Source organism: Vanellus vanellus (assembly GCF_965231255.1).
Source record: "Vanellus vanellus genome assembly, chromosome: 1".
NCBI lineage: Eukaryota > Metazoa > Chordata > Aves > Charadriiformes > Charadriidae > Vanellus > Vanellus vanellus.
In genome coordinates this window covers 194,627,583-194,639,981 of record NC_138905.1, presented here as the reverse complement: position 1 = coordinate 194,639,981, position 12,399 = coordinate 194,627,583, and positions in this window count along the sequence as shown.

Here is a 12,399-nt window from a genome sequence, read left to right as displayed (position 1 = left end):
TAAGATGTGCCATAACTAACACAATTTATTCAGCATTTGGAGGAACCCTCTCTGACTCTCGGAAGAACATATAATGGAGTTGGTAAACCAAAATAAATTGTTTTGACCAGTTTGGAGAAATATCACAATATCATCTTTCTATGTAATCTGTGGGCTGGTTTGTATTTTTGAAAGAAAAAACAAACTATTACCACTGGCTTTGCAAGACATTTGATGACTCCACTGAACCCGCTGATAGCAGTGAAAATTACTACTGCTTTAAGAAGTGACAGTACCTTGATCAGTATTCTGATCTACTAATCCACGCTCTATTAATCCAGATAAGGGACTTAGGTACAGCACCTACAATAAAAGAGCTAAAACTTAATAATATCAAGATTTGTAAGGATGAGACTTACTCTTTAAGACACTTTGTATGACGAGATTATATAAGATACAATGTCTATGGAATACCTGAATACTAGGCCCCAACACGCACAGAATATTTTGAAATTGTGGTGACTAACTGTAAACCCAGCTGTGAAATGTTTTAGGAATAAGATTTATGCTAGACAAACAGCCTCACTGCATGCAAAAAGAAGAGGTATTCATTTCCAACTAATCTTTATGAGATAATTACATCATAGCTGAAAATATATCTGTTTTGAAAGTGCATGTTTCTCCAAATAGAGTTAAAAACCAATAAAACACTTAGCCTAACTTTCCCACAACTAGAAAAAACAAACCAGCATCAAATAGGGTCAGCTAGCTGGGTGACGAAAGGATTAAGAGCAGCACTGTGGAGAAGGACCTGGGGATGCTGGTGGATAAAAAGGTGGCCACGAGCCAACCGTATCCTGGGCTGCATCAGAAGCGTGGCCAGCAGCTCCAGGGAGGTGATTCTGCCCCTCCACTCTGCGCTCATGAGACCCCACCTGGAGTACTGCATCCACCTCTGGGGCCCTCAGCACAGGAAAGACATGGAACTGTTGAAGTGAGTCCAGATGAGGGTTACAAAAATGACCCAAGGGCTGGAGCACTTCTCCTATGAAGACAGGCTGAGAGAGTTGGGGTTGTTCAGTCTGGAGAAGAGAAGGCTTCAGGGAGACCTTATTGCAGCCTTTCAGTACCTAAAGGGAGCCTACAGGAAAGATGGGGAGGGACTTTTTTTAGAGAGTGTAGTGACAGGATGAGGGGGAATGGTTTTAAACTGAAAGAAGGTAGATTTAGATTAGCTACTAGGAAGAAATTCTTTACTCTGAGGGTGGTGAGGCACTGGAACAGGTTGCCCAGAGAAGTTGTAGATGCCCCAGTCCCGGAAGTGTTCAAGGCCAGGCTGGATGGGGCTTTGATCAACCTGGTCTAGTGGGAGGTGTCCTTGTCCCTGGCAGGGAGGTTGGACTAGATGATCTTTCAATGTCTCCTCTGACCCAAACCATTCCGTGATTCTACATTGTCCTTATGATTTTCTTTAGCGGTATTTGCACCTATGCTATTCATTACCAAGGTAGCTGTATAAATTATAGAAAAAATATTAACAAAAATATTGAATAATGTTATATACATTATTATAAAAAATATTCAATGACTCTCATGACATTAGTCTGACCATGTTGTATACTATATACTTTAAAATATACTTAAGAACATAGGGGTAGTTTTTGAAAATACAATACTAAATCTACAAAACATTGCAGCTTGACACTGGTAAAATTTTTAGCTATAAGCTAAGTAATTATAACACATGAAATATAATGGATCTGTTCACCTCTAGAGTCAAGCAATTTGCAATGACAGGAAACCAGGCAGAATGCTTTAGCGCATCTCCAATGGCATAAAATGTGTCCAAATGGGGCACAGAGCCAACCTCCTATGGAAGATTCATCTCATTTAATTTTAGGAGCACAGTGGATTTATTTAAATACTGACATTTATCATCATATTTTTGCATCGCCTAGGGTATCTCACCCCACCTTCCACTGTTTCTACAGAAGGGCACAAGTTTCCTTGGCAGGTCCCAAGCCACACCTGCCAGCCCTTGGCCAATGCAAGCCCTGTGCCAATGTCCTGGGCATCTCAAATGGTCCAAAACCCCAGATTCTGCTTTAGCAACTGACTCCTGCCCTCAGTTGAGAGTACGGCATTTATTGAGTGTAATTTGTCTGGCTTGTTTTAGACAGCTACATTAGGATGAGAAAAGTCATACCCTTCCATTAATGTGGTTAAAAACTAATTTGGTTTTAATTTCCCTTTCAAAGGCCTCCTCAGCTTGATTTATGGCTACTCTCACATTATTGGACTTTGGGACCTCTAAAACCTAGCTTACTGTATTGATCAGTCCTTTCTCCCTTGTTCATAGGCCCCCAGTTACTCCTCATTTCCTTTCTAAACTGAAGACACAGTCAATTAGGTTTAGAATCCTCTTCCATATTTTAAAAAAATCTTTTTGGAAGCAAAAGTCGCAATTACGTTCTGTGCTAAAAAAATGTCTATGACACATTTGCATTAACCTTTACTCCAAATTAAATTTGGGTTGGATTTTAGAAGAAAGTAAGGAAACCAGTGTCAGAGAGCATATTGAGGTACAGAAAGCTTACATTTTCATATACACTGGTAATTAAAAATAGTGAATAGGCTCAGCAATGGAGCCAGGTTTTCAGCATTTCAGTGTTATTTCCAGCAGAAAAATTTCCATTCATCTAAAAAATTTCCACAGACCTGGAATAGCCAGTAGCTTAGAACTCTGAATAGTTGCTTGAGATGAGGAGGAATCTTAATTAAATCTTTTCTCAGGAGGGTCTGGTAATTACCGAGCTATTGGATTTTCCAGCATCTCTCCCTCTCTCAGAAATCCAGCATTAAAAGAAAAAAAAAAAAAAACAAAAGCAACAAACTATGATCCTTGAAGACAATATACTGACTAAGATAGTCAGCTACTATAGATTAGACAGACCTACAGCAGCAATACCCACCAAAGCACACAGAGAAACACACACACTATATATAGTGCTTCCTGCCCTCTGCAGATGTCAGGGAAATATCATCAGCACCTGAGAGGAAGAAATATACAAAAGAAGAAAACCATAATACTTTGACAGAAAATTGATTCTTATGAGAAAAGATTTCTTTCTTAACAGGCAGTTTCATTCACACCTGCTACAGACCACAATTTCAAATTATATGGGACTGTATATTTCATATGTTGTTTTTCAAGGAGGAATGGCAACATTCTGCCTTCTTTGCAAACCTTTAATTTTTCTACTCTGTTTATCATTATTTGACAATTTGATATTTTTAAAGAAAAGTTGAAAACATTAATTTTACGGATGCTAGCATAAATCATTGGAAATCACTTTTTGCTGCTGTATCGTGTATATACACATACACATTGTAATGAGCAGTACTAAAAAGTACTAACCCATCAAAGCTAAAGCTCAAAAAAACTGCAATCAGAATTCCTTGGCTTTTATTCAACCTCTGCTTTTGCCTTATTTGCTCCCACTAAACAGATGATGATATCCTCACTATTTTTCCAGGGGACACTGACTTGCTTTCCCTTGCATGCTGTCCCCTACCTCAAAACACTATTGTAGCCAGGCGCGATGGTGAGAAAGAAGTATCAGAGTGACCCCGCAGCAGGCACCAAGGGCCTCTGTGATAAGCCCCTTTTATTGCTGGGCACAGTGCTTAGGTATTGTAACCCTTTCAGAGACAGGAGAAGACACCCAATGACAATAAATCTCCTTCAGCAGATGGGCAGCTGGATTCACACAGGTGTGTTCCGTAGTATCTGTACACGCAGCTTCTGAAATCCTCACTGATGCTACCCTCCTAAAGATACTTTATTTCCATCACTGATCACTAAGTTAGAGTCATTATAGCATTATTATATGATAAAGCTTCTTCTATGACGTCATCAAAAGTAAACTTCTGGGTTTGCTCCTGAGTTTGCTTTTCAGACTATTTGCAAAAAAAAAAAAAAAACCAAACAAATGTGAAACTTCATAAGAAGTACCTATGGAATCATATGGAATCACCCTGCTCAGGAAACAAGAACATTTATGACAAGTGAATAACATGCTGATAACTCTGTGATCTTTTGAAACTATTTTATACGCACTTTTCATGGCAAAGGAAAGTTTCTGACATTTGTTAGATTCATGAAAGTATGAAATTGTCTTTGTAAAACAGATCTGTGATATACCGGCTTTAATCTGACACTGAATCCTATTCGATACACAGTAAAAATGATGTTCAAAGGGAATTTTTGAAAGCAAGACTGCTCTGATAAACCCCAGTGCAAAAGAAGCATGAAGTTCCTTCTCTTCAGTTCATCAGGACAGACTGTTTCATTTCAACAAGAACAAAAGAGATGCAGATAAACCTTTGATTTCTGAACCCAGGATCAATCCAGATACTGGTGTATAACCAAATGTCCAGTAACTTAAACACGCCTCTAGCACTGAGGTGAACTGGATAGGCTGTGCCCATCCTGTTAAACTCTCTTGGTCCAATATAGCACAGCTGAATGAGAAGTCTCTACTGGGAATAATTTCTGGTCCGTGCTCACTCCTAAACCATGACTGGAAATTGCATAGGAAGATGTTAATTGGCTTGAGCCGACACCGTTCCAAGGATTGTTCTAACAACTTCAGGTGCAGGTGATGGAGTTCCACCGCCCGCCTGTGCCTTCTAGCACCCTTTATGTTACAATTGTTACAGCTGGCAATACAGTATATGGGGTCCTCATCCGAAAGTCATTTTTCATTGTTAGAACCATGATCAGCTTCAGACTTGAAAGCGAACAAGAGCAAAAGTAGCAATTTGGACTTTAACACGGAGTCACGCAAGCAGGAGATATACTGAATAGCGCAATTTGGTATTTGTTCCCTACGAGGCTGTTGATTCGTTTGGAAGAGCGCTAAACCTCTTGTTTGCACTCTGGTTTAAAGTACCCTATAATCCAAGCTGCAGTAAAGCCAAGAACACGACATGGCATACAGCTGTCAGTGGATGATGGGAAGCAGGCTGTCATGTTGTCTGCTCATATGAGTTCTGGCTTCACAATCAGCAAGGCAGGACATCAGCTAGAAAGAACAACTTCCAGGGGCCAAGACACAATGGATATATGACAGATGAAATTCTACCGGCGTCTTACTATTAGCAGCTTAAGGGATCGAATCCCAGGAGAGTGCAAATGCTGACACTGAATGTGATAAACCTCTAATGCGGTGACACGGATTACTTGCTTAGAATTTTTTTTTTGTCAGTTTTAAGACAGGATGCAATTTCATAGCATTTTTTTTTTTTTGGTTTTAAATCATAGTGCTTCATATATAGTGTAAGGATGTTCTGTAAGTTCACTTAGGGTACATCAAATGGGGGGAAACTTTCATCTTTGAGGGCTGACATCACAGCAGATCTTAGTTGAGAATGACAGGTTTTTCTTGAAACAGTGACAGTTAAGGTCAGGACTGGTATCACCCTGAGCTTTGAAAAGTATCAGAAGAGCCATTTTAGGAGCTTATGGAAAAAATATTGTCAAGAGATATTAGAAATTATTAAGAGATCATATAGGGGGAGGATGATTTGAGGCTGGGCACGCAGTATTGCAAATCTGCATAATTGTTAAAATCAGAGGTATTCAAGACCTTAATTAGAATCATAGAATCCTAGAATTGCTGAGGTTGGAAGGGACCTTTAAGATCATCCAGTCCAACCATTAACCTACTCTGACAAAACCACTTCTAAACCATGTCCCCAAGTACCACAACTACCCTTTTTTCAAACACCTCCAGGGATGGCAAACCCACCACCTCCCTGGGCAGCCTGTTCCAATGTTTAATAACCCTTTCAGTGAAAAATAATTTTCCTAATATCCAATTAAATTCTTCAAATACAGCTAATAACTGAGCCCAATTTCACTTACCTTGTGGATGAAAAATCAGATGGGTCCCCACATGAAAAAAGAATGAGGACCACAAGCTCACAGGAGATCCCTGGATGATAACAGCTCTCTAGTACATATTGAATTAGTTCATCTTCCCAGTTTTATTTCAACTAGAAAGAGGCAGTCCTTGAAAAAAACATCATGCGTAGTTATCTCTTGCTGATGGGTAGCAGTATGCAAATATCCTTGGGAAAGCGAGGGAATGACCCTGAAGCCTGAACTATTTGTTCCTGCTCAGAGGGGAATACCGAAGCGTTTAAGCCTGCAACCAGAGCAAAGGAGAGAAAGACTGCTTTCCACCGACTGACATTAACTTGTTCATTGAAAGGATGGAGCATGACCGATGCCAGCCAAGCCCATATGCAGTAAGCAGCCAGTTTGGGGTGGGAAGGACAGAGAAGGCAATAATGCAGATAATGATCTTAATGAGTGACCGCACCATCCAGTTGAGCTGACCTCCCTGTCTCCTTGGCTGGTGTTATTCTCCTGGGTAAATTCAAGGAGCTCTCCAAAATAATTTTCAAGAGAAAGTACTTCAGTGTCATCTGGCTACACAGAAGGCCTTCTTCCAGCATTCCGACAGTAGTGCTGACCTTATTCTCTGTGGATATGATCCTGCAGCATTCATAGAGCACAGCAACAGTTCTCGAGAGACATGGAGAGTGGGCTGTCCCCTGCCTACAGAGAGGGTGGGCAGTCTTTCTCCAAATGAGGAAAGCCATGGGAGAAGAAATAAGTACACAATTGCTGCTGAGAAATCAAACCACGGTTGGGCAGAAAGGGTCTGACTGTACAAGTTCACTTGAGGAGGAAGTGGGAGGGGAGGCAGAGCACCCTGGGAAATAGAGGACATGAGCGTTGCTTGTGGGAGTCATGCTACAAGTGGCAGCGACTTCTCTACGCTTCAGGATGTGTTTACATCCAGATCTGCACGTCTTCCCATCCTTCACGTGATGATGCTCCAGGCAGTGTGCAGTTTGGCCAGAAAAGGGAGGTTGTGGACAGGCTGCCCAAATACCTTTAGTAAAGCTTGCTAATAAAAACACTCCAATGTGGGTCCATTTTCAGATGTACAAGCTAAGCCACCCCGAGGGTAAGTTAAAACACTTTTTAGTGTTTAGGGCTGATAGAGAGCCAGCTGTGAAGAGATCTGTGTACAAACATATACACTCACATAAACATTTTAGTACTGGCTGCTGCCCTCAGAGTGGTATGTGTATTTTGTGGGAAGCCTTGAAAGAGGGTGAACTAAAATAAAACAAAAGCTGGCAAGAGATAAAGACTAGTTAGGGGGAACTGTTCAGTCTTTGAAATGTATTGGCCTGTTTCCACGCAGATCCTTAATGGTTCTGCCCTCACACTGCTTATTCAGAGACATGTAAGTTGGTGCATTTTAATGTATTTTATTAAAAGACTTCATAAAAAAATAAAATCAGAAAAACATTACCTAAGCTCAGCTACCAATAATATCGCACTAACTCAAGTAAAAAGAATTGTAACCATTGATCAAATCAAAATGAAACTGATATCAAAGCAAACCAATTAGACTCAGTAGTAGACAATGTTCCATAATCTAAATAGTTAGGTAGCACAGAATGTAGTTATACAAGTCTAGAAATGGTTGCTCATTGGCTAGATACCCCAACAAAAGAATTTGATTGAAATCAATCAAATATATAATTTGGTTATTTAACTAGCTTAACATCAAAACCTAATTAGTATCTGGACCAAAGCCTGACAAAAATAATAATTTTTTTCTCAATAAATTCTATTCTTATATGATGACTAACCCCTTCCTGCCCTTGTAGCAATAAAGATTTCAAAGAATAGAATAGAAAACCAGAAGTCTGACAACTCCTATTTACCAGAAGTCATAAAATGACAGCTTCATGTCACTCAGGACCTTTAAATGTATAGCACAGAACATACCCTAATGAATAGCTTGATGAGGTATTATATAAGGCTGCTTAAATCCAGAGGAACAATTCTTTCCAGAAATTTGCCTTCATGGCCAAATTGTGATTTATGCATATGCCCAAATCACAATCCAGGATTAAAAGTGTCCTGCTAAATGAGAACAGGAGTGAAAAATTTAAATAGCAACAATATGAGAATTCTCATCGCTAGGAAGTGATGAAACCAGAAAGCTGTCATGTGGAGTCCCTGACTTACAAGGGCATATAGTGCTCTATTGATCCCTAGCAGTAGTTATGTGAGCTTGGTAATAGCTGAAATACTTTGAGCATCCTTCAGGAAGTTTTTTGTTTTATTCCTGGAGTGGGAAAAAGTCAGAATAACGTATGTCTCCATATTACAACACAGAAACTTTAAAAATGGATCACCTGAAAATCTTAACAACAAATCTAGCTCCTCAACACTCACTTATCAGCTGCTTTCTGAAGTATTCGGTAAAGTCCTTTCTCCTCAATAACGACTCCTCTCCCAAACATATTATTATTCCAGTATGTTATTTACAGGAAAACTATACTTGACAGAGACGGAAATAGGAAAAAATTGATATTCATAGAATCATAGAATCATTGAATTGTTGAGGTTGGAAGGGACCTTTAAGATCATCAAGTCCAACCATTAACCTACCCTGACAAAAAACACTTCTAAACTATGTCCCTAAGTACCACATCTACCCTTTTTTTAAGCACCTCCAGGGATGGTGAATCCACCACCTCCCTGGGCAGCCTATTCCAATGTTTAATAACCCTTTCAGTGAAGAATTTTTTCCTAATATTCAATCTAAACCTCCCCTGACATAACTTAAACCCATTTCCTCTTGTCCTATCACTTGTCACCAGGGAGAAGAGGTCAGCCCCCACCTCTCTACAACCTCCTTTCAGGTAGTTGTAGAGGGTGATAAGATCTCCCCTCACCCTCCTCTTCTCCAGGCTAAACAACCCCAATTCCCTCAGCCGCTCCTCATAAGACTTGTCCTCCAGACTCCTCACCAGCTTTGTAGCTCTTCTCTGGACACGCTCCAAACACCTCAATGTCCTTCTTGTAATGAGGGGCCCAAAACTGAATGCATTACTCAAGGTGGGGCCTTACCAGTGCCGAGTACAGGGGGATGATCACTTCCCCAGTCCTGCTCACCACACTGTTCCTGATACAGGCCAGGATGCTGTTGGCCATTGAAAATGTTCACTGTGGAAAATGCATGTTGTCATGATTTCAAACTGGCAGAGGACGGCTTCTGCACTCTTTTAGGCCAAGTTTTTACTCATCTAGTTTAAAAAGTAATCATTCAGATTTATCTCTGGAACTAGGGAGTAAGCAACTTTATTTTGAAGCATCTGTGGTATGTTTCCTGCACCTAGAACCAGAAGGACAAGTTCATCTGAACACAAACTAGCCTAACTCAGAGCTGCAACCAATTCTCAATTTGGGAATACTTACTTGGCAAGACAACCACACAAAAGCTGAAGAGTATAGGGAATGTTATCAAAATTTCAGCAAAATGAAACTTGGTTACCAGGAAATCTTTGAAACATTATTTTAGCTATCAAGAAGCTTAGATGTTATGAGAGAGTCACAGATTTAAAGATTAGCACAAATACCTCATCTGAACTCTGTCATAAGGAAGGTCAAGAGAACATCAGCATTGCTTCTTGGTCTTGAGAAGCCAGAGCTGGAAGAGGCTCTGTGGGTCACCAAACCCAGGCTCTTTATCACAGGCAGCTCTCTCAGACAATCTTTCCTTGAACAGATCAGACTCCCTGTTAGAAGTAGTTGGGATCCCTCTGCTTGACCCACCTTCCCCTCCACTGTTCCTGTAAGTGGTGGTGTACAGAGCCTCACTTCTCTGACAAGATAATTTCCTCAATCCTAAATTAGGTTCTGCTGTTGAGGACTGCTGTCAGGACCATCCTTCCTCCAGAATATATGGAGAGAAAGCTGTGTCTTCCTTTAGACTTCATTTTGCCAGGCTGCACAAATCTGGGTCCTTTACAGCTCCAGCCCATTGATCGCACATTGATGCCACCTCAAATGCCCCAGGGTACCTGACATGTCACCCAGCTGCTGTTCTGAAAGGGCATGGGTCCCCTCCAGCTCTTGCATCACACCTCAAACCCCTGGTAGCCTCAGGCACTCAACTGGTAATAGGTGTCTACAAGTGGGCAACTGAACTGAATCTTGAGTCTCCTTCCATGTTTGCACTATTCCTTTGCTATATCACCTTTTCTGAGTGATCTGACATCTTACTCCAAGACATGCTTCTCGTACAATGGTTTCAAGACTTCTCTATGTCACGCTTACATATTTTGCTTGATTAAGTTCTAGATCTACAATTGCCTTGTTCAAGGCTGTATCATAATCATCATCTTCAATCTGATGATAACCAATGTTCTTTTCCTCCTCAGCTGTTTTCAATTAATAAGTTTCCAGGGTATGGAAAAAAACTTTTTTTTTTTTTTGATAATTATTTATTCTATAAATGCTTAATCTTTTAATTTGCACTCCTAGATAGATTAGACTAAAATTTATACTTCGCTTCCTGCAATAGTGAAATAACTGGTCTCAAGGGCAAAGCAAAAGAAACCTCATGAGGCATGTACTTAATTCTGCAATGATGCGTATATATGACATTTTTTCATCCAGCCTTGCAGCAATCAGCTTCCTCCCCAGTGCTTGAGTTTTAGTCAGTTTTCTCTATACTTACATGTATCACACAGTTCTCCGCCTCTGTTAGTACTCAGAAAGTCTCTGACTTTGTGACCTCTTGTGGTTATGAATGTCAAATGTTCCCTGTGAATTGTATGAACTTTGTTCTTGAAAACTTTCTTCTAAGTATACTTGCCACCACTTTATTTTATCAGGTAAGATAGGTGGAACATAAATACGAGCCATCATTTTGTATTTTATTTTATTTTATTTTGTTTATCAGATTCTCCAGCGAGGCAAAACACCAAGTGGTTAAAAAGAGAAGTTTGTAGTGTTACTGTTTTTTTCAAGTAAAGAAAATGACATCCATCTCATACTAGTGAACGTACAAGGTAAATACTGTAGGTATTAACCACATTGAGTGGTGCTGTACCTAGATTCAACCTACCTAAATTTAGACAGCTTGCTAAGGTTTCTAAGTTGGAATGTGTTTGTCTTGGACTCCCTCTAAAGTTAGTGCAGAAAGAGAAGGAAAGTCACTGCAAGCAATCCAGTCAAATCTCTGTTTCTTGCTTTTGACTGGCCACACTCTTCCCTATGCAGCCCAGGATTCCATTGGCCTTTTTGGCGACAAGGGCACATTGCTGGGCCATGGATAATTTACTGTCTACCACAACCCCCAGATCCTTCTCCTCCGAGCTACTTCCCAGCAGGTCTGCCCCTAACCTGTACTGGTGCCTAGCATTCTTCCTCCCCAGGTGCAGGACCTTGCACTTGGTTTTGTTCAACCTCATTAGGTTCTTCTCTGCCTCTGCCATTAGGTTCTTGTCTGTCCAGGTCACACTGGATGGCAGCACGGCCCTCTGGGATGTCAGCCACCCCACCCAGTTTGGTATCATCAGCAAACTTGCTGAGGATACACTCTGTCCCCTCATCCAGGTCATTAATGAATATATTAAACAAAATTGGACCAAGTATTGACCCCTGGGGGACACCACTGGTTACAACTGGAATACTGTGTCATAGTCACTTCATACTCATTCTTTTCTTGTTCTAGCACCTGCCTATAGAATAACTTTTCTAACTCCCCAAGATACAGCTTCATGATGCGTTTGTAGAAAACAATAATATCTTGGTCTCTTTGACTGTGTTTCTGAGTCATTCTGGGATTCATCTTAAATGAAGGAGTAAAAGTTATCTTCAGTGGAAATAGATAGATGACCTGCATTGTCTATTTTCCTTTAAGAAGGAATTCAGCTTTGTTTCTGACATCAGGGAATAGGAAGAAATTGAAATAATGCTATTTTGATATTGAACTTCTGAAATAAACTTATTCCTGTGAGCAATATTACTAATATGAATGAGAACAGTTTGGTGTAGCTCTAAGAAACAATGAGTTTGTAAAGACAATGTATGTTTAGATACTAAGAGCTACAGCATTTTGTATTTCATCTTCTCACTTATTAGACTCCCATGCTAACATGAGATCAGGCCAATATTTTGAATAATCAGCACGTTGTTCCAAAACAACGTGGATCTAAACATTCACTTAAGCATCCTTTTACATGATTTTTCAAAAATAACATCAGGTTCCATCCAAGTCAGTGAAGGCTTTCAGAAAATTGTATTTTATAAAATCAGAACACATCTAACATGTTTACACATAGATTTTGGAACATAAGAGATCAACATCAAATAAATTGGTTTCAGGTTCCAAGTAAGTGCAAGATGGAAGACAAAGATCCAGGCCAAGACGAATTTTAGTTTCCAGGAAATCTTGCTAGAATAAAAGAGAGGCAAAGCAAGATAGAAAATGGTCCACAAAGTTGATAAGAGTGGACATTTCAGGACCTGAT